This window comes from Strix aluco, chromosome 10 (assembly GCF_031877795.1).
Source record: "Strix aluco isolate bStrAlu1 chromosome 10, bStrAlu1.hap1, whole genome shotgun sequence".
In the NCBI taxonomy this organism is placed as follows: Eukaryota; Metazoa; Chordata; class Aves; order Strigiformes; family Strigidae; genus Strix; species Strix aluco.
Window position 1 is genome coordinate 7,988,917 of NC_133940.1, and position 26,087 is coordinate 8,015,003.

Genomic DNA, 26,087 nt, shown 5'->3' on the forward strand with positions numbered 1-26,087 from the left:
CAAACCAGTTCAGAGCAGCCTGCTGAAAAATAGAAAAGGCATGAGGTAAACCATGCTACGGTACAAATAGTTCTGATCTCTTGTTGGCATCTTGCCTCATGCCTGGCTGGGGAGCCTTCCCACCATACAGCATTTGTGGATAGTGTCAAGAAGGAGAGATCACAACCAGAGGACAATCTGAATTCTGGGTTGATAAGCCTTTCTGCATTTACCCATCATGTCTTCTTTCAAAGCAAACAGCAGTGTTCCTGGTGACTACAGGGGGGGTTTGCTCAGACAGTGTGCAGCTCACTCTCAGAGGGATTTTATTCAGGAAATTACAAAACTTGAGTAAGAAAAGGTGTTAAGTGAATTATATACAAACTGGATATGGGATTAATCTGCCATAGCCAGAAACCAGTAAAAGCTTGTGTATTGCCAATTGCTGACATTTCTTGCAGTTTTATAAATTTTGCAGCTATGCAAACACTGAGCTAAAAATCCAGTATCACCTTCCTTCTCCAAAATACAGAACTTTCTATGCTATTTTGCTTTAGCCAAAGTGTTACATATTATTCTTATTATTATTAATTGAGTTTTGTGAATTAAAAAAACTACACAAGGATTGATATTGGTCGGATCCTTAGTACACAGCTCAGACTGATTAACGTCAGTGGAAGAGCATTCATTGATTTTGTTTGCTTTGACTCAACCAGTAGAAGAAGTACCTATTTAGGGGACTGGAGAAAATGTAGATAGTTGAAATCTCAGACATGACTGGTCATGGTGCTGTCCTTAGAAGTAATGGGAGTTTGTGACTTTTCAGAAGAGCAATATACCTGGTTATGAAGATTTTGCAGGACTCGTTTATTAAAATAACAATATGGTGTTCAGCATTGTTGTTTTTAAAGACTGAACGCTTTAATAAACAGCTGTTGTTCATCTGTTGTAAGTTTTTTAAAAGCCCATTCTGATAGGTAAAATTACTTCACGTGTAGTCAACAGAACACGCACCATGCATGGTATTAAAAAAAGAATAAAGCAAACACAATGAATCTGTTAAATCATAATGGCTCCCAATCGTGACAAATTTGCAGATTAAAGCTCATTGAATACACATTTAAATGATAAATGATAATGGCTTGGAAAGAGCCATTATGATCTATTTCATCAATAATCCACATTTTTTGCCTTGTAACTACACCAAGGATGAACATAATGGATACTGCCTGATGAAAAAAATATTTTGTTTATGAAAGAGAATCAGAGAAAAGAAATTCTCAGATTAACAAATTTAAGTGGTTGTTACTGTTTGTTTATATTGTTTATACATAACAGATTTTTCCCATTATTAATATTAATCATTTACAGCTCCAGAGCTTGTACTCAGAAAAAAGCATCTTTAGTCTTAGTATTCATCAAACTGCAGTTGATTTCACTGAGTTTTGGAAAGTATAAGTAAGCAGAATGAAGCAGGGATGCAGAATTAAACATTGAAGGTTTTCAACTGCAGATTGTTCAGCACTTATGAGCACCCAGCCCCACAAAGTTTGTGAGGAGCGTTCAGTAGGTTTATCACAAACCTGTCATGTTTCCCATGCAGACACACGTGCACATTTTCTTAATTTACCATGCACTGGGATTTGCTGTGCCTGCCCAGGACAGCCTTCAGGGTACTCCAGCAGTTCCCAAGTGCATTCAGTTCAGTCCAGATGGTGCTGATGTGTTTTGGCGCTCACGGGCATGCACCTGTAGAAGACCTGGTGGGATTTTGTGGACAAAATCCTCAAATTGTGCTGAAACAAAATTTCCTGTTGAAGAAAGAGGAGGGGTGAGGGTAGACCCAAGTGTGCTGTGTTGCCAACTCTTGGTTGTAATCTCATGTGCACATGCACGTGAGCTTGTGCCTCATTGGGTTAGGACTTCAGTGGCGAGTGCCTTTAGGACTGAGTTCCTGAAGGCCATTCATAAAGCAGCAGCAAAACTCTGTTTGGTATGAGGGATGACAAAGTGCATCTTTGTGGGATATTCTGACTGGAAATTAGCAGTTAACTTAAAGCTGAGATTTTTGAACTTGAGTACGTACTTTCATATGTGATGCCCAAAACCTAAATCTGCTACAAGTATGAACTGTGGTGGATTCATTTGCTTACTGTGTTGCTGGATAAATTGCATGAGATAACAGTGGAGCAGGATCTCAGTATGCTTAGTCATAAAAGTCATCTCAGTGATGTTACCAGAGTCATTAATCTGAAAGATGTGAAGGTCCTTTTTGAGAACCATGTTTATCAAGTACTTCTGGACATTTTCTGGTAACATACCATTGCAGATTAGCACCATGGAACCATTTAACAATAAAAAAAAGACTGTTGGAATGTCATCTGAGAAAAAAAGAGCAAGATCCAGTTCTAGGGCCTAGATAACCCTCTTAAAAACATCCACGATTTAGGTAGTTCTCTTAAAAAACAAAATTACTTGTTATTTCACTCTTTGATGTTGCATAGCACACAACTCCCACCCTTCACCTTAGATATTTTCAGTGGGAGCAAAGCACTTCAAGTGGCTGTTGTCTCAGGCAGTTGGTATCTGTAGCAATTCAGCGTTAATAGCATCCCGTACTGCTGCAATGTTTTGAATTATAGAAGAGAGAGTGGAGAGCTTTTTAACTTTGAACACATGCTTTATGTAAATACTCAAGTAAAGCATAAGCTTGCCATGAATTTTTGTAGCTCTTCTCCTCCCGAAGGCCGTATGCCAAGATATCCCTACTGCCTGTGGCTGAGCCTCTGAGGCTGGGGTGATATTCTGAAGTGCCCGCGAGGACGAGGGCCGTGGGGACAGCTGTGGTGTCACCCTGCATTAGAGCTCCCCAAGCCCGTCATGTCCTCGCAGCCCACGACAGCCCCGGGCAGCCGCAGTAATGCTCGTCTGAGCGGGGCGAAGCGCTGCGCTGCCTCTGCACTGGCACCAGTTTGCTCAGCGTGAGGTGAAAATCCCCTTACACCACACCATGATGCACTGGAGACGCAGCCTTGGTTCTTCGGAGGCGTGAAGATGACCAGGCATGGGAGAGGCTGATTTCTCCTCCTTCCCTGGCCATCACGTGATGGGCCCTGTGTTTTGATAACCTGGTCACTCTGTGTGTGGCCTGCTCCGGCCTCCCAAATCCCTGCAGTCACATGAGGTGCTGTTATGGCCAGGCTAATGACTTTAAAACTTCTCATTAAATATTCCTCTTGGCAAAGTTTGGTGCATAGATGCTCTTGGGGGGGGGGGGGGTGGGGTGTCAGTCCTGAGTGCTAAAAAAACAGCTTTATTTTTAGGCTTTTTTCCATAATAAGATTTTCTCAAATGACTTGCTGTAATAAATGGGTCTTTTTAAATTTGAAAAGTTCAGTTCTAAGTTCAGGGGTAGCCCTCGGGCACTGTGGTGGAAGATCCTTATACATATTACAGAGTGATTATTGACAGAGTTTAACTTTATTGACCCTGCTCTCCTAATTCCTAACAAATTTTCTAAATGTGCTCTTTAAAATCCCTACAGAGCACTGCTGACTTTGGGTAATTCCAGATCTGCGTCTGAGATTACTGCTTTATTACCTTCCTTCTTTCCATCCCCTTCCCCAGACTGACTGGTCCTCTGACATTTCTTTTTTAATATATTCTAAGCAGAATAGGTATGTTTGTCCTTCCTATAGCTTTCCGCTCAGCATTTATCCAGCACATCTGATCTGTTCTGTTGATTCAGGCACTTTCCACTCCTGCTCTAACCCATTTTAGCAATGTACTTGTCTATGCTAACTAAAATTTCAAAAAAGGTTTTTTCAGCAATTTGATAGCTTTGCCAATGGGTTCAGTGGAAACAGGTGACATGTTTATTCCTATATTGACAACTGAGAATGTTCTGAAAGTATGTAAACTTTCTACCTGTCCCGCTTCCCTGAGCAGACTTGCGGCTCTCCTCATCCCAGCACCTGCCATGATACAGAGTTTCTTGCTGGAGGGTTGACTTGACTCGTTTTCCCCCGCTGTCAAGCTTGCGCAATTGAGGGATAAAAATCCTACCTGAATCAGAAAAGAAAAACTGAGTATTTAATTCCTGCATAGGATTCTGGGGTTTATAACTTACAGCTACGCATCGTATAAATTAAGTGCAGTTTGGGCTTAAGTGCTTTTTTATTAGACACTGCTGAGATTGTTAATAGCAGGTATGTTCTTCGGATTTTAGAGAAAGTTACTTGCTCTGAAGTGATTAAAAATCAAACGATATGTCTATCTTTAGGTAGGAAATCATTCTGAAATTAGGACAATGTGTTCTTCCTTACCTAATGTTTCCACCTTCCTTGGAAATAACTATATTGCATTAATACTCAATCTGCCTAGCAATTCACTGAAGCATTTTCTTAATCTCACTTTTTTTCTATGATGGCAAATTAGGGGCTTCTTTTAAGGGTTAACCTTAATTTGTACCAAGTTTTAGAGTTCTCTCATATGTGAGTTAATAGAAAAATATTGTCTGTAAAATATTGCCTAAATTTTTAATATTTGTCATAAATTTTCACAGAATGTTTCACCTGAAAATTGGGAGGAAAATAAGGTACTTTGGGTGCCTTCATGCTTCCTTTCCATCTTTTTCAGAAAAAAAAGAAGAAACCTTAGGTTAATTACACAAAATCTCCCTAATCCTTTCTAAGCAGGATATGTAGTTGGAGCCACAGAAGTGTCCAGAGGAACTTCTCTGGGTGGTGGTCTTATTTCAGGTTGAATGTGGCAGTGCAGGAGGTGTGGCTGTTGCCTGTATAATCCTCACGTGCGTCGTCAGGAGTCAGATGTTTAGAGAAGAAAGCAGGGGAAAGTGGGAGGGAAAACTGAGGAAAATCAGTTTAGCTCAGCTCAGTCAGCACCAGCTATCTTCCTGTTTCTGTTGCAACTTTCTCTGTGGGGCTAAGGCATTGCCTTAGACGATGTTTAGGTGGTTGGTTGGTAACGGTTATTGTGCAAAACTTAACTGTCACTCTGTCATCCACTCCGTGCATGGCCTGATAACCTTACTCATGCTCCTCATGAGTTGGCTTGGCCAGGTGTGCAGTTTGTGTGTGTGACGCTTTAAGTCAAGACAGATGCTGATCATGTTGCTTACGGTACCGAAGAGAGATGTTTAAATGGTACAGGGATGAGAATGGAATACAGTAGATGAAGAAAAACACAGATGTTGGAAGAGGATGAGAATGAATTTGTTGTTAAGGCACTGTATTGGTGCTCAGGATAATTTGATTTTAATTCCAGCGGTAACAGGGACTTCCTGTATGACCTTTTGGAAATTATGTCTCAGTTCTCAGTCTGTAAATAGAAACAGTGTTTCTTCCCATTCCTTGTCTTTTCAGTTTAGACAGTACAGTTGCTAGAGCAAGAACTCTTTTATACTGTATGTCTTTGTGCTGACCTAGCACAAGGAATCATGTTCCCTCTGTTTGCATCCACATGTGCATGATATGACACAAACGTGTGGTTAGAGGTAGGGAGGAGAAAAAGGTAAAGTTGCAGAGAGGATATACATGTCACTGTTTAAGAACTTACAGAATTTAATACGGGATGTTTGGCATAAACCTAATAAAAATATTGCCTATTATAGACGGAGACCTTTATAATTTCTGCGAACCTCTGTACTATAAGAGGCTTCTGACTTTACGTAAGCTGGTTTTTAGCATGCATTTGGGATGAGTGCATTACCCATGAGTAGTGAACTCACAAGCGAGTTATGCGGGTAATCCCAAACGAGTGCCAATAAAACTTTTTTAACTCATAGCATCATTATGGAATTTGTTTATGCCACATATTTTACAGGGGGGAAAAAAACCTATTTTGGTCATATATTAGGGAGTTTATAATTTTTTTTTACTGGCGCTGTTTTTCTCATCCCTCTGCCTCTACAGACGGGCCAAGTGAATACCAGCAATCCTAGAAGGAAGGGAAAATTAGAACAAACACACGTTTGAAATCTCTGAAAATGAAACAAGGGCCAGATTCTAATCTCCCTACTCATTTCAAACACCACCTTACTCGCTGAAGAGCCCCATAGATTTCTTTGGGACCATTTGTCAAGGGAAGTTCTATTTGACATGTGCAGCAATACCAGAATTGGCTCAATCTAAACTAGGTTTTTCCATTTAAGCCCTCCAAAGCTTGCTGTCTTCAGTGGTTAGAAACACATATTTATGGTTTTTTATCACATCAAAAAGAAGAATTCTCACGCTGCTTAGAGGGCTTGTTTCGGCCCCTTTTTAACAGACTTGGGTGATGCGAAGCAGAATCCCAGCACTTATAAAGGCGAGACAGAGAAAAGCCGTCCTAAACGGGTGGCTGGCAGGCTGAGCATGCTGCTTCCCACCCCATTCGACAGGTCATATTTGGGCAGCAGAGATCGAAGAATTTGGACCTTCCACTTTTGCTAGCTAGAATCAGCCGCTTTACAAACCCCACCTCATGTCACTGATAGAACAGACGTAAACCTGTTGCACTGATATAATACCCTTCTCCCCATCACTTCGGCATATTTGCTACCATGTCCTGTATTCAGTTCCATTCCTCTTGGGAGCAGTTATTTCACCTTAGAGACTTGAATCCTGTATCTTTCTTAGTGTAAACACAGTGCATTGTAAGAGAGAGTTTTTATATCTCTTTCTTTTGTTTTTCTGCTGCTGTGTTAATTTTATTGTCAAGATCATAGATCCTGAACTAGTAGGCATAAGTCAATGGAAGAACTCGACTTGACTTTATTGAGAGCAGGATCAGGCCATAAATGTCCTGGGTTTGTTCTTTTGTCTCACATAAAATAACTCCACCGATAAAATGCCCTGTCTGATGATGGCTAATCAAGGATTGCTTCTTAAAGCTCCACACGTAACCTAGCTATCTCCACATTAACCTCCTCCTTTCATTTCCTTGGTTATGTTGAGTAGGAAACAGTTATTGAACTGCAGTTATGTTCATAGAAACCATTTGATTAATTGACTATGTTTGAACTCTTGTGACCTGAGGCTGAAATATAGCTCAGACAAAAGTGACAGAAGCCCAGTGATGGGATGGGGCTATAAAAAAGCGCTAGTAAACTGTCCGTGGGCAGCCCACATTCATGTTCATGTTTATCCTTGTTGAACTTGCTAAAAGTAAAGACAGATGTCCAGTTTATCTCATGGAGTCAATAGCAATAATATGTACGGATGCTGCTCACTGCGAGTTGAGCCTACTCCTGCTGTCACTATGTCTTTATGCATCTACAGGGAGAAAACCTGGAAGGCAGGGGGAAAAAAAAAAGAAAAAAAAGTATTGCCAGAAATCCCTGTAGGCTATCTGAGAAAGAGCGGATGTGTAAAGCATTTCTTTCTGCATAAACATTTAGAAATCAAGCTCTCATAAGTCAGGGATCCACCAAATGTGGTGTGAAGAGGCAGATGAAGCCTGCCTTCTGGCATGCCAGCATTTGCTGATTGATTTGGAATGCAGAAGGGCCCTTTTTATTTTTATTTTAAAATTTGAACCACATCTTAATACAAATCAGGTGAAAAATAAATTGAAAAATAGCAAGCCTGAGATTACAGATGTGCCAGCTTCATATTGTTCAGTTTAGCTGAGGTCATAGTCAAACCCATCAAGTTCACATCGTTTAGTGTACGGCCACTGAGGTAATATTCAAACAAAAGAAAAGCAGTCAGAATACTGATATGCTCCTACTTTGCCAGCTGGCCTTATTCAGCTGTACAAAGCACACACTGGCTTCAGCTATGTAAGGAACTCTAAATCAGTAAGGAATACAGGTTTTTAAAAGGATATTCTGTTCCAAACAGCCCATTCGTGCTCCAGCTCTCTGCCTTTAGATCAGTCATAAAAAGGAAATACCTCTCCTAATCTGCAGTTTCATATTCTGAAATATAAAATGTAAGAGCTATGCTAATGATGATACGGTTAATTTAGACAGAGGAATTTTTCGACGGGGGACATTTGTATTCTGCTCAGTGGTTTAGAAAAAGCTTGAACTTCCTAGAAAGCCTACAAGTAGAATTACTGGCATCCATTCCTCCTCCATACTGGTGATGTACCATGCTGGTTCCCTGCACACAGGTATAGATTTATGTAGATTAATTTGGTATAGTACAGTGAATTGCCACTATGATAGATATTTTAGAATTACTTCCTAGCACAGCCTAATGGCTGGAATCAAATAAAACATAAAAGTAGATTTATATAGATTGCTGTATAAATCAGATAAAGCTTTATGTTACCTAGCATTGGTAATGGAAGCTTTTCCTGCAAATAATATAGAAGTTGTTCATGTAATATTTTCATTATTTCAGTGAGACTAAAGCAACAAAAAAAGAAGAAAAGAAATAAACAAGTCTATCGGGCTTAGCTACCATTAAACATCATTAACTACAATTTTGCCTGACAAGTTCTCTCATCTGTTGATGGGTGAAATGGTAGAAAAGTAGACTGAACAATTGCATAAACCCAAATGAAATATGCTCTTGTATTCTAAGTGTGCACAGTTCAGTTAGTTAAAATAGAGCAATTTATTATGCTTTAGCAGCGTGAGCTTAATCTGGTTTTAAATAGATCTCTTTTTTTTTAACTTCTTGCTGAGATTTAACTGGTTTGAGAAGACACATGACGTAGTGCTACACAGTCTCTTGCTCGCTCTCTCACCAGATTACTTTGAAATAACTTTAATAGAGTACCAATGATGAAAATAACTCTCAGGAAATGCGGATGAGCCTTTAAACAACAGTGAATATATTTGTTTTGTTTGAAATGAATGGATAAAGGCTTAATGAAAGAGACAGGAATACAGATTGGAGAGAAAGGAGGTGGGTGTAGCAGGCAGAGCGGTCAGCAGCACCCTCCTGGGGATCTGGGCACTCACACAGGCGATGGTGCGTGCCACAGGGCATCCCCTTTTCATAAGCTTCTCAAGCATTTTGGGGACAGCCTATCAAATTTCTTACTGGTCAGTTTTTAATATCGAACTGCTACTGTGAACAGTCTGAAACACTTCACCATATTGGCCACCTGTTGTCAAAATGAGTCGGGAATGTTTATCAAAATACTCTCACATAATCTAAGCAAAGCTCTCACCTGTCTGCATTCAAAGTGCGCTGTGCTGTTCCTCGAGGTGGGGAATATATGACCTTTACCTAGTGGGATATTTTGACTGTAGACAATTTGTTCAATATTATGCTGTAGTTCTCCACTTATTCATTAGATCCCTCAGCCTTAGTGGTTTTTCACGGGTAATTCTGTAATTACACCAGCTGTGATAAATACTTTCTTGAAGAAATTTAGCTCAGTCCCTTTGCGTGTGGAAGGAAATAAGAGTCTAACTTAGTGTTTGCACATTGATTGCTACAAGCAGCCATGCCAGATGCATGGGTAATTGCTTGTGCGTTTGTATTAGATCCCACAGAAATGGAAGAGGGAAGTTTTTTCAGGAACGTGTGTGTGTGTTCCTGTGCAAGAAATTCAGTAACCAAGTGACACCAAATTCTTCTGACTGGGAAGGGGACTCTGGCTGGCACAGCCTGTACTAACAATAAGATGATGGACCCTTTCACCTTCAGGTTACGAGTGCAAATTCAAGGCAGATTTCTGGTGAACAAAAGTCATTGCACTCTCAGAGCTATTCAGTGGCCTGTGTGAAATGAATTGAAGGTCTCACAGAGTCTAATGGACATGTGTCCAAATGCAGAAGCTGTAATCCTGCTTGGCACTCTGGTTGATAGTGGCAGCGTGTAGGCCAAGGACTGAAGGGATACACAGACTGAATTTACTCTGCTTGTCCAGAGCTGGGTTAAAGACCAGTAGAGTAGATTATAGGATGTGTGCGTTACTGCTGCACATGATATGAATGTTTTCTGGATTGAGAAGGGACTGCAAACTTCCAAAAGCACTTATGGAGTCTTAAGTCTCCTAAAAAGCCCTAAGCTAACTTTTTTTTTCATTTAGAGAAAAAATTGCTAGCAGTGTTGAGCTGGCTGAAGCTTTGAGGTGTCTTAGCTAAAAAAGTAGGGAAAAAAATGTTTTAATTAAAACTCAGAGAATACCAGGAAAATCAGTAGAGAGACCATATGTACTGTTCTTTCTTATGAATGACTCTTTAAACAGAACCAGATTCTCTGGTCTTTAAAATGTATTTTCCTAGAAGAAATTTGCTGTTTCCTAATAAAAAGGAAAAAGAATAGCCCTAAAAAAAAAAAAAAGAATACGCCCCCAGCTGACTGCCTGAAGCAGCTGTATGACCATGAGTATGTATTGTGATCAGAGACCGTATATTGCTAAAACTCCTTGATGGAATGAGTTTTAATTTGGTTTACAGAAAGCTTTAGGGGATATGGCTCTCTACAAATTAGACCACAGGAGCTATAAAATGAAGGATGTCCTCCCTAATTAGAAACAGTGGAGCAGTCTGGTGTTCTTCCTAGTTAGAGCCTCGTGGGTGCTCTCTCACAAGTGAACTCTGGGCAATAGATGCTTCTCTAGTAACTGTTATCTGTCTTTTTACTCGAGTTTATCTGTCGTCCAATTTTCTGTCTCCAGTTCTGAACACGCCTTTCTACATAGCTGTGGTAAACTCATAACTGAAGTTTTGAATGGCTGCTGGAAAACAGAAAGTCATAGGTTGCTCAGTGATTAGCCACCACTACCAGACCAGAGTAGCTTATTTATTTTAAATACTAGGAAATGGTTCTCAAACTCAGGTGGACATGACAGTCATTTCAGGGGGTTCCTTTTGCAGCATGTGGCTGTACCAACTCTGGTTTCTCATTCCTCTTCTGTTGAAGTTAATGAGAGCTCTGAGAAAGGAATATAGATGGGCTGAAATAAATTATGTTTTATGGTAATCAAATTCAATTTTCTAGACACATTTTTTAACAAGAAAGCATTCATCAAACTGGGATCCAGGATTTTGGACAAGAAAATAATACAGTTATCTAACTATGGCTAGAAAAAAAATGGTGCCTGCAGATCTAATAGTGGGATGTCTACAGCTTGTCATTTGTGCCAAATGATAAAACCAAATTTAAGCATAACTGCAGGAGAGCATTAGGCATAAATGCACAACTGTAAAAAATGAGCTACAAATGTATTTCCAAACTGCATGTGACTGGAAAGCTGAGTGTGGAGCTGAGCTGGGAAGTACTCTGAGGCTGTGCTTAGGCAGCTGTGGTTTGACTTTTTTAATTGTCGGTAAGGGAGGACTCTTAATTCATCAACATCTTTTCATGTAGACTTACATGGAGTAGGACCAAGGACTGGTCCAATGAAAGCTTTAATTTACTTGTGACATATTGTTTCCACTAGGAGTTGTTGTAGATCAATCTGAGAACAATTACTAGGTGAATAAAAGAGAGGAAAAAGAAGTCAAGCATTGCTCTGGATGTAAGTAAAAAATGGAAATTTAAAATCAGTCAAAATATTTATTTTCCTGCCCAGCACAAGGTATTACTGACAGGAAAGGGCTATATTTTTAAGTGTGATTGCTGTTTAGATTTTACCAGAATATATAACTGAACATGTCTCATGACCGTCTTATTTTTGTGTAGTATTTCATCCTCTGGCTTTGTGGGGGAACTTTATGCCAAGAGAACTCACTGGAGACTGAGTGACAGATCAGGCTGTTGTCCCACATTCCCTTTCTACTAAATCACAGTTTTCTTTAGATGGAAGGTGGCTATTGTGAAGCTGTCAAACTGAGGAAAGTTAAATGGGCTGAAGTGAAGGCTCGTGTTAACAATAGCAGCTATCTCTGTCAAATGAAAGCTCAGCAGACAGTTACAAGGCAATTCGGCACTGATGGGTGGTCGATTAAAAACAACAAAAGGCAAGATGAATGAAAGGGGAAAATCCCTATTACTTTGTGGTAGGAGCAAGGGGAAAACCAAAAATAAAATAAAAAGCCCACCTCACCCAACCCCGTAGCAATTGGAACAGACTTGTAGTTAGCATGACCTTCATCATCTCAGATATGGCACAATAAAACTGACAAGATTATTTTCTCTTCAAGCAGTGCTGAGGTATTTTTATTGGCAAAAATCTGGAAAAGTAAAATAAATGCAGAGTTCAAGGCAATTGAAGAATTCTTGAATCTGATAACAGCTGGAACGTAGTGCCACCAGGAAAAATAGCTAGGTTTTGTGCTAAAAAAATTATGACTTGATCATTTTTTTACAGTGTCATGTCTGAGATTTTGAAGGTTACCCTATAGACAACCAGAAGAGGATTAGAGAGAAATTATCTTTGAGCTCAAGGGAGCACCAATTTAAATTGGATTTGAGATATAACTTTTGCATTACCTTAGGAGATGAAAGGTAGCGTTGTGCCCTGATAGCTACCCAACTACCCAACTTTATGTATCAACTGGATTAGTCTGTAGATTAACAGCTCACGCACCAATTGCAAGGTATATCATGCAGTTTCCTCTTCGTGGGACTCATCCTGCTTCAATTGAACTAACATCAAAACTCAGCAGATGTGGGGAGGGCTTTGCAGCTTGCATGTCAGGCATAAGGTAAATGTACACACTTGTTCCTCAGAAGGTAATTGTCACTAAGACTTAGACTTGCTACAGCAGGTGTGTAAAGTAAGATGAGAAAGTACAAAAGTAATAGTATATGAAAAAAGGTACTTTATGTCCTTGTAACAATCCTGATAGAAGATTAAGTTTTGAAACCCTAGTGAAATTTGATGGGAGGCGAGCACTTAGACCCACTTAGATCCTATGATAATTCCCGTTCCTTTTCTCACAATTTAAATGCAAGGAGGCATTCCGTGAAATTCAGAAAGCCAAGAGAAATAAATAGGTTCTTACACAGCATACAATTAGGACTCAGGTTGCTTCCAACAGTGGAGCCAGGGTTCAAAGAGATTCTGAATAAAGATTGGAATAAAGAGTTCGGGAGACATATGTACTCCATGAGCATAATGAACCAATGTCTCATTCCAGTTATATTAGGAAGAATAATTCAGTACTAACAAATTGTTCCATTGAACAGTCTCCTGTGACAAGATGCAAAACTAGATGTACCACAGGCCTGGTCCAGCGTGACAATTTTGACATATTATTATACTATTACTTGTCTTTGCAAAGTCATGACGTCATTAGACTTTATCAATGAAATGAAGTTTAATCTGCATCACCCCTAGGTTTTGCCCTTTTGAGAAAGGATTGAGTATCCATTTATCAATTTTATGTACTAATATTCTTGCTTATTTGTCTTATAATAACATTGAAATACTTCAGTCATGGACAAAGAAACCAAGTGCCAGGCCTGGTATAAATGTACAAAAAAAGAGGCAAAAAATTGGTATTCTGGAATGTTATTTTCTGGAATGTTTTTAGCACTGAGGACCATGTTATGAGTTTCAAGGTTTTTTTCAATGGTAACATGCATTTCATCTCATAACTAAATGAGTTTGGTATGAAAATAATATTAACCTATCTCAGAGAATCAACCATAATGTTCCTCAAAGGCTTTGCGCTAAAAGAAGACCAGAGTGGTCTCGGGATGACTTTGGGAGAGAGACGTTAAAGCAGGGAGCTGCTAAAGAAGGGCATCTTTCTCCTGATGTTGGAAATGTCAATATATGTCATGTTCTCACTACGATTAGAACCATGGTAGTAACTTGCAGGGTTTGCTCTCAGTAATTAGGCATAAACAGTGTCTGTGGGTATCTCTACTATAACCTTTTAAACCAATAACTAAATATTCCTTTCTTGGTTCCTCCTAGCTTCATTCTTCTAACACTTGCACAAATTAGCAGATAGCTCAAAAGTAACCCGGCCTTCCTGGGGAATATAAAGGAGAGTATTTGCACATGGGGTGTGCGTGAATGTGGGGAAATGCTAGCTTTTCCAGAGTTACACCATTTGCAGTGATACTGAAAAAAATAACCTCTGTAGATTTCAGGCCAAAGTGTGGTTTAACCATGTGGCACAATTTGTAGGGTAAACAAACTTTCAGTAAGAGCTAACTACATCAGAAAACTTGTTTAACATGCACAGAAGGCACTGCTAAATTATTTCAGTGCCATAATTCAAAATGCTAAAGAAAATTCTCCTGTATTACAGCCAGTACAAGATTGGATCTGTAGCCAAGTACATCAACATAAATGTTCAGCTGTCTGGGGAAATACAAGTCTTACACTGTTACTTAGGGGAAAATGTGCACAGACATGGTGGAGCCCCTTATGAAACAATCCTCATTTTGTTAAACAATAGGATCAAATTTTCAATCAGGTTATCAAGCATATTGCATTCTTCAAGCTTGCCAAGCAAAGAGAAGTATCAGCATGAAGACGGATATATTTTTACAGAATTAATGATGTATGAAATCTGAAAGTGGAAACATACATTTTCATTTTATCCTCTAATTTTTCTTTTTACATTATAAGTGAAAGGAAATGCTTGGAAGTATTTGCAGTTATTCATATCTGTTTATCTTAGAGTGATTATCAGAGCAAACAGTGTCAGGCATTGTGTTTGGATCTGAGCCTGAAAAATAGTGCTTGCAGGAACAAGGATTACTTGCATGAGTCAGTGTTTTCAGGACTGTGCTTGGTACTTGATTTCTATCATGCATATTCAGTGCCTTATAAATCATCCAGATTCAGAAATCATTTAAGTGTTTTATTCATTTATCCCCTCTATTTATATTAGTTTTAGTCTTGCTTTGGTTTTATCCCCTCTATTTATATTAGTTTTAGTCTTGCTTGGATTAATCTGTTTTTACATTTTTAGATTGATCAACAGAATGTTCATTTAAGGATAGAAGTGAACTGCGTTACTGAAGATTCATTTCTCTTTGCAAAATTTGTATCAGATCAGTGGGATAGGTATGGATTATCCATGTAGGATTTTGCAGCTACAAGGGAAGTGGCTTTAAAAACTGATCAGAAATTTAGTGCAGTGAAAATGAAGCTCACCTTCCCCAAGATCACCTTATCTTTGCTCTCTATGAAGATTTTTGCTAACTGATCAGCCCCGAACTACCTTGTTCACCAGGCACAGTCCGGCAGAATGTTTCATAAAGGTGTAATGCCTTTGCAGTACTGAAAACCCCAGTCAGTTCTCTCGAGCCCTCATAAGCCCTTGGTGCTTGCTCATCTTCTCTATGGCTGACTCCTGCTCTTCATTCACCATGCACCATCAGCAGGCCAGTACGCAGGACTTGCAATCTTGGAATCCTGCTTTGGTAATGCACACCCCTGAAAATCTCTCTTTAAGTCAAGTGCTAAGCTTAAAGCATTCTTTAAAAATCTGACATGTGACAAATTTCACTTTTTTCCATGTGAACAAACACCGTTTCTGAAACTAAAGCTCCCATTCTCCATAGCCTAGCATATCACTGAAAACCATGTCATGGCTGCATTGCGTTGCCTTTTCAGTATCTGCCACTGGAAGTTCTCCCCCTGCTAGTCTTTATTAAACATCTTGAGTCTTCGTTTCGAACACGAAAATAAATACTTTACAGTTTTATGAAGTTATTGTTCATTTGCACTGAAATGAAGCAGCCAGACCCCTTTATTGGGTTACAGGACACTCATCCGAGGCAATTTATTCTTGAGGACAAATTGACCCCAGGGATTCAAAAACCTCTCAACCTGAGATCCCTGTCAGAGAGTCTTTCTTGCCATTCCTCCACTCATCTGATTAGTTAGGGTCCACTCGCACTGCACTATTTAAAATACGAGGACGTTGGTCACGCTACAGCTCTTTTAGAGGCTAGTGTTGTGAAAGAAACTGGGAGGTTTTGCCTTCAGCTTGCTTCTTGCCAAATATTCTTATCCTTTCTGTGAAGGGATGAGCAGATCCCAGCAGTGCCAGAGCTTTTGAGGATCTCTTGAGTTCATTTTAAGAGTTTGTGTTTCCTCACATTAGCAAATACTGTAATTTGAGCAAACTTCTTCTAATGGTCACTTAAAAAATGGTGTTTCTACTAAAGAAAAATCTGCTTTGTATCAGGAAGAAGAGACCATGTCTCTGCTCCTTTCCTATCCCTTCCATTCTTCCTCCAAACCAAGGCTGACACAAGTGCATATTCTACAAAAGCACAGTGAGATACTTGGTTTTAGTTTGTCTTTGGCACTTTCTTCCTCCTTTTCTTCCACCTTTGCCTTCTTTCTTCCACTTTTCTGTTACTACTTTTTATGGGATTTTTATAGAATCATTCCTTTCTCTGTCTTCCTCTGTTCTTTTTGTCTATGTCTCCTTAACCAAGACATGATCCTAATAGCATTAATGTTTGAGCTGGAAAACTCTGATAAGCCTAATAGTAAACAGAAATATTTTTCCTAGACAAAATAGTTTTTCCCTTCTATATGTGCTCAAGCTATGAAAACTGAGTGAAAAGCTCCCACATCGTATTAGAGTGCTGTGAACCCCTAGGAGGTGATGTGTCTGCACTGAAGAAACATTAAACGAACAGTACCCTTTTGCAGACCTGTGTTTGGTTTCAGGGCATAAGCATATATTGGCAATGAACACAGTTCAAAGACTTCGTTAAGAAATGGAGACTATGGAGGGAAATAGTTCTCATGTTAATTGTAGTCAAGAGATTGTTGGGCCTTGTTATGGCTGAAAGAGTTTCAAGTAGGGAAATGATTTGTGAACTGGGGATAAATTGTCCTCTGTTGTACTTTTTATTTACTTGACCTGTTCTCAGCGTCCAAGGCTCAGGAAGCTGCTTCGATTTGCTCACTCAGAGCTCTCCCTGGGAGTCTTTTGGCTTTTCAGATCCATCCTTATTTGTGAAGGGTGAATAAAGTTGACTCGTTTATAGAGAAAGACTGGAAAACCACACCCATCTTCCTGAGGTCCTGCCACAGGACTGTCAGGGTAGTGAGAAGAAGGAGGCAGGCGTTCCCCCTATGTGTGTTATGGTGCCTGTTGGAGGTGTAGAACATCCATTGCCTTCACTGCTGCTGTGATCGGTCTGTGGTTGGGAGGGCACACGGATACTAGCGCCAGCGTCACACACAGCTGGTGTGGAAGGGCTGTGGGTGCCGTTGCAGCTCACAGACTGGAACAGACTGGCACTACTGGTGAGCTGCTGTGCAGCCTTACCCCAGAGCAGACGCTGGACAAGTTTCTCTTCCTCATCACCCCACTGCCCACCTCCTCGCAGTCCTAATACCCATGCCAGAGAGGAACACAGTTCATCTCAGTCCGTATTGCCTCTGTAAAGCACCTTGAGGACTCCGTGTTATTCTTATCACTAACACTGAAGTGCAGTCTCTCTCCATGACACTGAACTTTGCAGACAGCAGTTTGGAATTACAGGCAAATAGTTCAAATGGCAGAAAGAGCCGCAAAAATGCATCAGTATAAAGGTTTTCATGAACATAAAAGCTGCTTCCACTGTAGACCAGGTTATTAAAGATTTACCAGACACAACTCATTTCCAGGCTGCAGAAACAAAAGAACTCTGCTCTTCAGATATGAGATTAGTCTACGTAAGGGGAAAACAGTGCACAGAGAGAGATTTGTGAATGTCATGTTGGTACTGACAGCTCATCAAACAGCTCCTTGAAGGACTCACTTTGCTATCAGATTAAAAAAGGAATAAAATAAAAGATAAAACAATATAATCAATGAATAAAATTAATGTCCTTCCATATGCACTGCAGAACACTGGATAGATGAGCCAGTCCTGCGTTATTTGTTCCCTGTTGAACAACTTTTTTTAATATATTTTCTGGTATGATTTTTTAAAGTCACCTTTGCAAGTTGCTGTAGAATTATCAATCATTGTTTAACTGTGTGCTAAGTTCCCAAAGCCTTTGTGTGTAAATATGCCAACTGAAGGCTTGTTTACCAGAGAAAATACTGGTGCTCTGGCTAGGAGACAGTTTTAATCAAATATGGTTGCAGTAAGCAGGTGTTTTTCATGTGGAATGTATTGGAAATGAGTATGTATCACAGAAATGGCTCTTGGACTATATATTGCTCTTGATAAATAGCAGAATCCAAAATTATATCAGCCATTGCAGTTGATCAAAGGGAAAATAGTAAATGCTTTGTGCACGCCGGCAGAATTTGGCACACTAAAAGAGGTGGAGTCCTCATTTTTATTCTTCAAAAACTTAAAAAATACAAGATTTACACTGGCATTTTTAGAAACTCTTGTTAGTACATCCCTGTATTTTTCCTGGACCCATACTTTTCTTTGTTCTTGCCTCTCGTCTCTCTCTCTTCTTTTTTTCCCCCCTTTTTGCTTCAGTGATACATCATTCTTAGGCCTTGCCAAACAGAAAGGTATGTTGTACTGAGAAGTCACTGGATGGTGAGGGAGACACAGTGTAATAGAGATTGCAGTTTTCTAGACAGAAGGCATAATTGTGGTATTAGTGTTATTAAGACAAAAATATAAACTCACCAGCTTGAAACAAAAAGATGCTGCTTTTTTTTTTTTTTTACTTTTTATACTGCCTATTACACTGTTAAAATATTTTGACCCAATTCTGCTCCCGTTCTATTGGAAATGTTCTTTCGGAGCAGGATTGGACATCAATATGGATATGAAGTTATTGGATACGCTACAGTATTATTCATGCTAAACATAGAGATTTTCATCTATGCTTATAATACACAGATCAAATTTGGCAGTAGGTTTCTCCCTCCTCCCAAAGTTCTTGTCTCAGCTTTAATGAAAAACAACATGCCTGTCAACAGAGCAGTAGTTATAATGCACTTAGTAGCAACTTAATATTTTAGTTGCCTTGAAGAGCTTTTTATACGTAGAGATTAATGGATGGCTAGATAAAGAAATTCTTCTACTGAAAGAATTAATTTTGCTTAATCCTGTTGAAATTAAGAGGTGATACGGAGAGATGAGTAATGAAGTGCACTCTCTGATTGTGAGGTACCTAATAGATAACCACAGGGGTTACTTCTCTCTCACCAGCTGTAATTACACTAATTACTGATATGGTGCCAGGAACACTAAGGCAGGCTGAGTGTGACAACACAAAATGGAATGTTTCTTAGCAAGCCATCTTTCTCCATCAACTGGGCCAGAGGGAGGCTGACCGTGTTACAAGGCTAATGTGTGCCTTCTCCTGCGGGAGGGAAGAGACCACGTACCTCTATTGCTCACAGCTTTTTTGTGGGGAAGACATGAAACTTGACTTCAGTTCTTTCTGAGGGGAGGCAATTTCAGGCCAGAGGCTGAGGGCTTGATCCATACCTTAAGCAAAGGAGTCCTATTCAGGCCACTGAAACTACTCAGATAAGTAGAAGTTACTCTTGTGAGTAAGAGTTTGCCAGACTGACCTCATCATTGACAAGAATATACTGAAAGAAAATGGTGGATGAGGAGAAGGAAAAATTAATAAACTATATTTAAGTATGTATAAAATTGCTGGCCCTGACTATTAAGGTAAATGGTGCTTGTAAATTCCATTTAATCTTCTGAGATTTTCTTTTACCGTAACTCTTACAATATCTCAGAGGAAATATTTTAAAGATGACTTGCATATTTCAGCAAGAGAATGAATATCAGGTTTCAAGATTTATCGATGGGATGTTTTAAAACAAAAGATTTTCTTTTTTCCTTTGGAATTACTCTACCATTTATTTTCATTTCCCCAGTTTTTTTGTCCACTGTATTATGAACTTCTCTGGGGAAATCTATTGTTAGATGTTTTCACACACGTAGGCCCCCTTCTTCCCCCTTGATAAATGATAAAATTGTGCTCCAGTGTGTGCAACACATTCTCGAAATACATCTGAATTCCATTATACAGTTTGTCATTTGCATGATACCTTTTGAGTTACCACTCTCAGAGAAGTCTTATATACTACAGAGAAATGCACTAGGAAAATGAAAAACAAGTTTGGTATAAAGTCCATAGGGTAAACCGTCATAGATTGCGTTGAACTGATGGCCTTATTTCCATGAAAGTTCAGGGATAGAAAAGGTTGCATCTCAGTGCCAGTCACTATTTGCATGGACAGTGTTCCCTCCACACAGGTATTGCTGCAAACAAGAGTGTAACAAGGGCGTCATAGCTCAGGATGGTGATGTACTGCTCTTTTCATCTCAAAGACATTTATTTGATTCCTGCCTGTTCTGGATTTAAGTCTTAAGTATCACAAGCGAAATTTGCTATAACAGTCTAAGCGTTCTCTTTAATACTGAACAGAATAACTAGTTGTAGCATATGCTACTCCAATCTAAATCACGCAAACCTCCACTTAAAACTGTCCTTTTGTAGCAGTGGAAGGTTGAAGCAGGAGGGAACTCTTTCCCTAGAGAGCACCCACATCCTCTGTATGCTGCCCGTACCAGCCACTGCTTCTCCTTATCTGCGCTCTGCTGTGTCTTTTTTGTCACTAGGCACTGTTTCATCTTTACCTTTTCAGCCAAATTTAAGCAATACATCCTACCCCACTAACGGGACAGAAGTGTGGTTTGCCCATTGAGGTTGCAAGGACAATGTTACAGATTTACAAAAACAAATGGGTAAACATTTTGAAAAGCGGGACTCTTAGAAATATATTTCCATTTTACCAGAGACAAACCTGGCAAGAAAAGAATGGCCTGTCTGTATGTCTGGTTAACTCCATTGCCTGTCCTCCTGCAGAAGCAATGCTTGTGTTTGTTGTGATATGACCCAGATGGGTTATGCATTTTGTACAAATGTGGTTTGACGTGAGCGAGTTAATTTTCTGGGCAGCTCAGGATTAGGGAATTGCCTAGTATTCCCTTTGCTGTCTGCTTGCAACCTCCTCTTCCCTTTTCTCCATCCTTTTCATTCCCACAAGGCTTTTTTTACATCTGAGTGGAGCTCCAACGCAGTGGTGAACTGATCCCAGAGCAAATTAGAAGTGCAGAACCTCATCGTATTTAGGCTGCCTTTTAAGCACCTCCTCCTTGATGAAGCTGTCTCACCAAACCTATAACGTCTTATTATAAACATAGTGTACTCCCATCACAGCCCAACACAGCCAGAGCAGGAAGAAATGCATAGCATTCTCAGAAGTTTGCTGGCAATACGGACCTTATTCACTTGTAAAAAGCATTTAAATACGTTATACATGAAAACAAAAAACGGATGTTGAGCTGTGAAAATCCTCCTTTAAGAAGTTCATAGTCTTCAATAAAAATATCTGAAATTGAGTTATATTGTGATAGTGCTTTTTCAGGGAGGAGGTTATCTCACATCTCCTAATCAAATCCTCACTTGCTCATTCACAGGATCCCAAACCAGCAGGTCTGGAGTGCACAAAACATCTGCTGAACTCAACAGTCGGGATGGGCTACGAGTGCAGTTTCAGTGTGCATGCAGCTGAGCTTGGTGACTCCCCAGTAAGGTTCAGCCCAGACCCCAGAGCTGAGTTGAGGTTCTGCTGCCTTTACTCCTCCCAGCACTGATGGGTGGGAAGACCTATTTCAGTGACCCCAAAAGTCTCATCAAGTCCTAGGTCATCTTGCTCTGCAGCTTTGGCCTCTCACTATTCATGATTTCTCTGAAGCAGATAAAAAAAATGTGCCTAGACTTACATTTTAACTGAGTAACTCATGCTATAACAACTGTTGGGAGCGGCTAGAGGGGCTCCGTGACTCATTCAAGCTGAACATGGACAGGGAAAAAGGTATAAAACAGTCTGTCCCACTGGGAAATAGAAGCCACGATGGGACCTACATAATCTTTTGACATTGTCTGTTAAGAGAGCAGATACAGAGGAGTTTCTGATTATCTTTAAACTGGTTTATTTTCATGGCATATTTTTTTAAAGATATTTTGGGAAAATGCGTGAAGAGTCAAAGGAGGAAGATAAAAATTTAGCTTGATATGCAGAAATCATAATAAACTTATAAAAATAACTCATTTTTATTTTGGTCCATCTCATCATCTTCTGAGGCCTGGTACAAGTTGAAGGCTCCTAAAAATAATATTTTGTTGTTACTATTTCTAGTGAGACTTTTACAGAACTCATCCTAATAAAGGCCTCATTCAGCCATTTGTCTAGTTAAATTTGTAATGTAGGAACAATCTGCTTTGGGAGCCGATTCATCCCTGGAGAAAGTGGGTATTGTAGTCAGTCAATGAGATTGCCCCTACTTACACCACAGATAAATGTGTTGCATTGTCCTGACATTTCTGCTTTGCAATAATTTCACTTTCCAAATTATAAACCTCTGAAAATTGTAGATTATAATAAATGTGCTGACACAACTTCAACTGTTAAGAGTAAATGGCATTGCTCTAATAATGAAATAAAAAATCCTACTTAATCCCATTCTTTCCCTAAAGTGGTGTTTTGCATTAGCTATGGATGAAAAGACAAACAAGTACATGTATATTCAATAATAATGTCAGCTGGGTCAGAGAAGAATAGGAAATAAAATGAATTCATAACACCTCTGGAGATAGCTTTCTGATACAGGCAGTTTTCTCTTTGATTTTCCCTCATTGACAGTATTCATTGTAACTGTAACTTATCCACCAAATTGGTCTTTATTAATAGCTGGCCTGATCTTCATAACAAACGCACTCTGTAATCTCCAGTCTGGGTGTTTCTGAGGTTAACAATGACATAGAGCAGAATAGATCATATGTGTATTTACAGGGATCTCTCACTCAAGAGGGCCTAATTTCGCATTCAAACCATCCAGACAGTGTTTGAGAGAGCTGTAGATACGGAGCTCTTCTGTCTCAGGGCTTTGAAGCTGAAATGGGTTACCTCTCTAGATATGGCGGTGAAATAGTTACCTTGGATTAAGGTTGCTGGCAATCTTAAAAAGCCCTTATTGGGCTTTGAGTGTGGTCAGATGCTGCTTGCTTATAAATGAGAGTTAATAGAAACATTAAATAGTACAAGTTACTGTGACCCATGTCTTCAGAATATTAAGCACATTTTAAAATTGTGGAAGACAATCTAGTCCTCTGCTGTCTGTAAAATATTACCTCTTCTAACCAGTATCCTCTGGGAGCAGGTTATTTGAACTCTTCAGCATTCTACTTCCATTTGCACATACGGTGTATTTTTAATTTATTCCCTCACTTCTCTGGCTACCATATATTTATTGTTGATACCATACTCAGTTTCTCTTTAATTATTCCATCTGCCAGGAGACTGTGATGCATTTTAGAAGCTGTGTGGTTTAGTTGTTTAACCTTTGAGTTTTGTAACTGAATGGGATGACATATTCTTCATTTAGCAGAACAGGCTAAGAAGAATTATATACTCCAAGTGATAAGCTTGGAACTGCTAAAGAAATACCAAAATCCAATTTTTTTCCTCTCTCTAGTCGTCTAAACATCCATTAGTCTCTTGAAGGGAACTCATAAATCCTGCAAATTTAGTTTATCTGAAACCAACTCTAACAGTTGTCCTTCCTACTAATCATGTTTTATATCCATTTTATATTTTTCAATATTCAATAAACATGTCTTGTGCTTACTGTACTTGTTAGAAAGTGTCCGCAGTACAGACTGTATGAGGACAGTTATTAATCAGCCATTTCAGATGGCTGTTTGGTTAGTTTAGTAAGTGTATTCATTTATCTTTTTTATGTTTTCCTCTTTGTTCTTTACATTTATCCAGTATGGAATTTCCTTTGTCCTTTTTGGTTTATTTCTACCAGGGTATGTCAAAAAGGAATTTAACATGTAACAAATGAAAAAAAAAACGATAGCTGGGAAGAAAAAAAAAAACGCCACCCTTTGGGCTTCGTTCATGAAAAGATCCTTTGCATTATGTCCTCTTAGATCTGCATTAAAAAATAATAATAGATCGCATTATCTAGCAGTGCTGCTTTAAAGCAGTGGATAATTTACACATTAAAGTGAGATGTAGGTTTAAAAGTAGTAGTGTAGGATTGAATTAGAGTTAAGAGTCAGAATGATATAGTCCTGAATGAAGATGGTCTCCGTTTCCTGGGGGTATTGTCCTTCTGGTGTGTAATGAGACTTGCAGATAACAATCTGGGACTGTGGATAGATCAAGGTACAGCGATACATTGAGAATGGCACAGCAAATAATGACACTGGGGAAACAAATGAATGTGCCTGCTAGATAAACAACATTAAAAGTTCCTGTTCATCAACAAAGTCCAGGCCTCTAAAGATTAATATTTCCTGAGAAATTCTGTATTGGGTTTACATGGCAAGGTTTTGATAGCGGGGGGGCCTGCAGGGGTGGCTTCTGTGAGAAGCTTCCCTGTGTCCACAGAGCCAATGCCAGCCGGCTCCAAGATGGACCCGCCGCTGGCCAAGGCCGAGCCCATCAGTGATGGTGGTAGCAACTCTGGGATAACAGATTTAAGAAGGCAAAAAACTGCTGGGCAACAGCAGCTGGGAGAGAGGAGTGAGAATATGTGAAACAACCCTGCAGACCCCAAGGTGAGTGAAGGAGGGGGAGGAGGTGCTCCAGGCGCCGGAGCAGAGGTTCCCCTGCAGCCCGTGGTGCAGCCCATGGTGAGGCAGCTGTGCCCTGCACCCAGGGAGCTCCATGGGGGAGCAGACACCCACCTTCAGCCCGGGGGGACCCCACACCGGAGCAGGGGGATGTGCCTGAAGGAGGCTGTGACCCCGTGGGAGGCCTGTGCTGGAGCAGGCTCCTGGCAGGAGCTGTGACCCCATGGGAGACCCACGCTGGAGCAGTTTGTGAAGAGCTGCAGCCCATGGGAAGGACCCACGCTGGAGAAGTTCACAAAGGGCTGTCTCCTGTGGGAGAGACCCCACGCTGGAGCAGGGGAAGAGTGTGAGGAGTCCTCCCGCTGAGGAGGGAGGAGCGGCAGAGACAGCGGGTGATGAACTGACCACAGCCCCCATTGCCCATCCCCCTGTGCTGCTGGGGGGGAGGAGGGAGAGAAATCAGGAGTGAAGTTGAGGCCGGGAAGAAGGGAGGGGTGCGTGGAAGGTGTTGTTAAGATTTAGTTTTTATTGCTCATTACCCTACTCTGATTTGATTGGTAATAAATTAATTTCCCCAAGTCGATTCTGTTTTGCCTGTGACGGTAATTGCTTGAATGATCTCTCTCTTTCTGTATCTCAACCCACGAGCCTTTCGTCATATTTTCTCTCCTCTGTCCAGTCGAGGAGGGGAGTGATAGAGCAGCTTGGTGGGCACCTGGCATCCAGCCAAGGTCAACCCACCACAAATTCTTACTTTTAGCAGATTCTTTATCCATGCTACAGTCTTACTTTTATGGGTTCACATATTACAGGGAGGCATCTGCCATTTATCAAGACATTAATGACTAGTAGTTATGTGTCCAGATACTTTGTAACCGCTGAGCTGCCCGACAACAGAGGTCACGAAAGACAGATGACTTGCAAACCGGTTTAAAGATCTCCTTGCACTTTCTCTTTTTAAGAACACCAGCAGGGCTTCCAACCTTCTGATATTTCCACATTGGGATTATTGTCCCCTCTTTAAAATTCCTTATACCAGGAGGCTTCCATAATTTACTGGTAGTCTTCAAACAAAAATTTCCTATTGAACATCCATTGATTGCTACAGTTATTTAAAGGCTAACAATAAAAAAATCATAGACCTCAGACTCAACAACAATTGCAATTTGCCAGCCTCCTGCCATGGGTAAAGAAGCTCAGGCTGGGAGGAGGGAGGCTCGGCAATTTTAGTGGGTGTCACAGCAGATACAGGTGAGATGTGCCCATTCATTCATACGTCATCCTGCGATAAGAGAATTTGTCAAGGTGAAAAGATGGGTGTGCCCAAAGGAATGTCAGCTCTGAGGAGAACCACCAAAGCATGAATATATGGGAAGCTGTATGGGAGTATTTGGGGGCTGCTAGTTAAGTCTCTCTAGGTAGACGGACCTCAAACAAAGAGATCTTTTCTGCAAAGATGTAAAAGCAAATAATATGGTTTCTTACCCCATGTGTTTTGCCATACCCAAGTCTTGGATTAAAAAAAAGAAGTAATATGAGTGTTAATACAGTAATATGCATTATTTAACTCTTTCTTCTGCCAAAGGAAAGGAAGGAAGCATTGGGACAACCACACCTTTTAGGAGTTTTCTTCCCCTTTAACCAAGGGCCAAGAGCAGTCATGTGAGATTTCCCTGTATTTAAAAACATAAATA

General features: G+C 40.1%; 1 protein-coding gene across 3 annotated transcripts in view; it reads left to right on the forward strand.

Annotated features, from left to right (window-relative positions):
- The window catches only part of AFF2 (ALF transcription elongation factor 2), a 349,091-nt gene that overhangs the window by 221,686 nt on the left and 101,318 nt on the right, over nucleotides 1-26,087 (forward strand). The gene's annotated exons all lie outside the window — the stretch shown is intronic.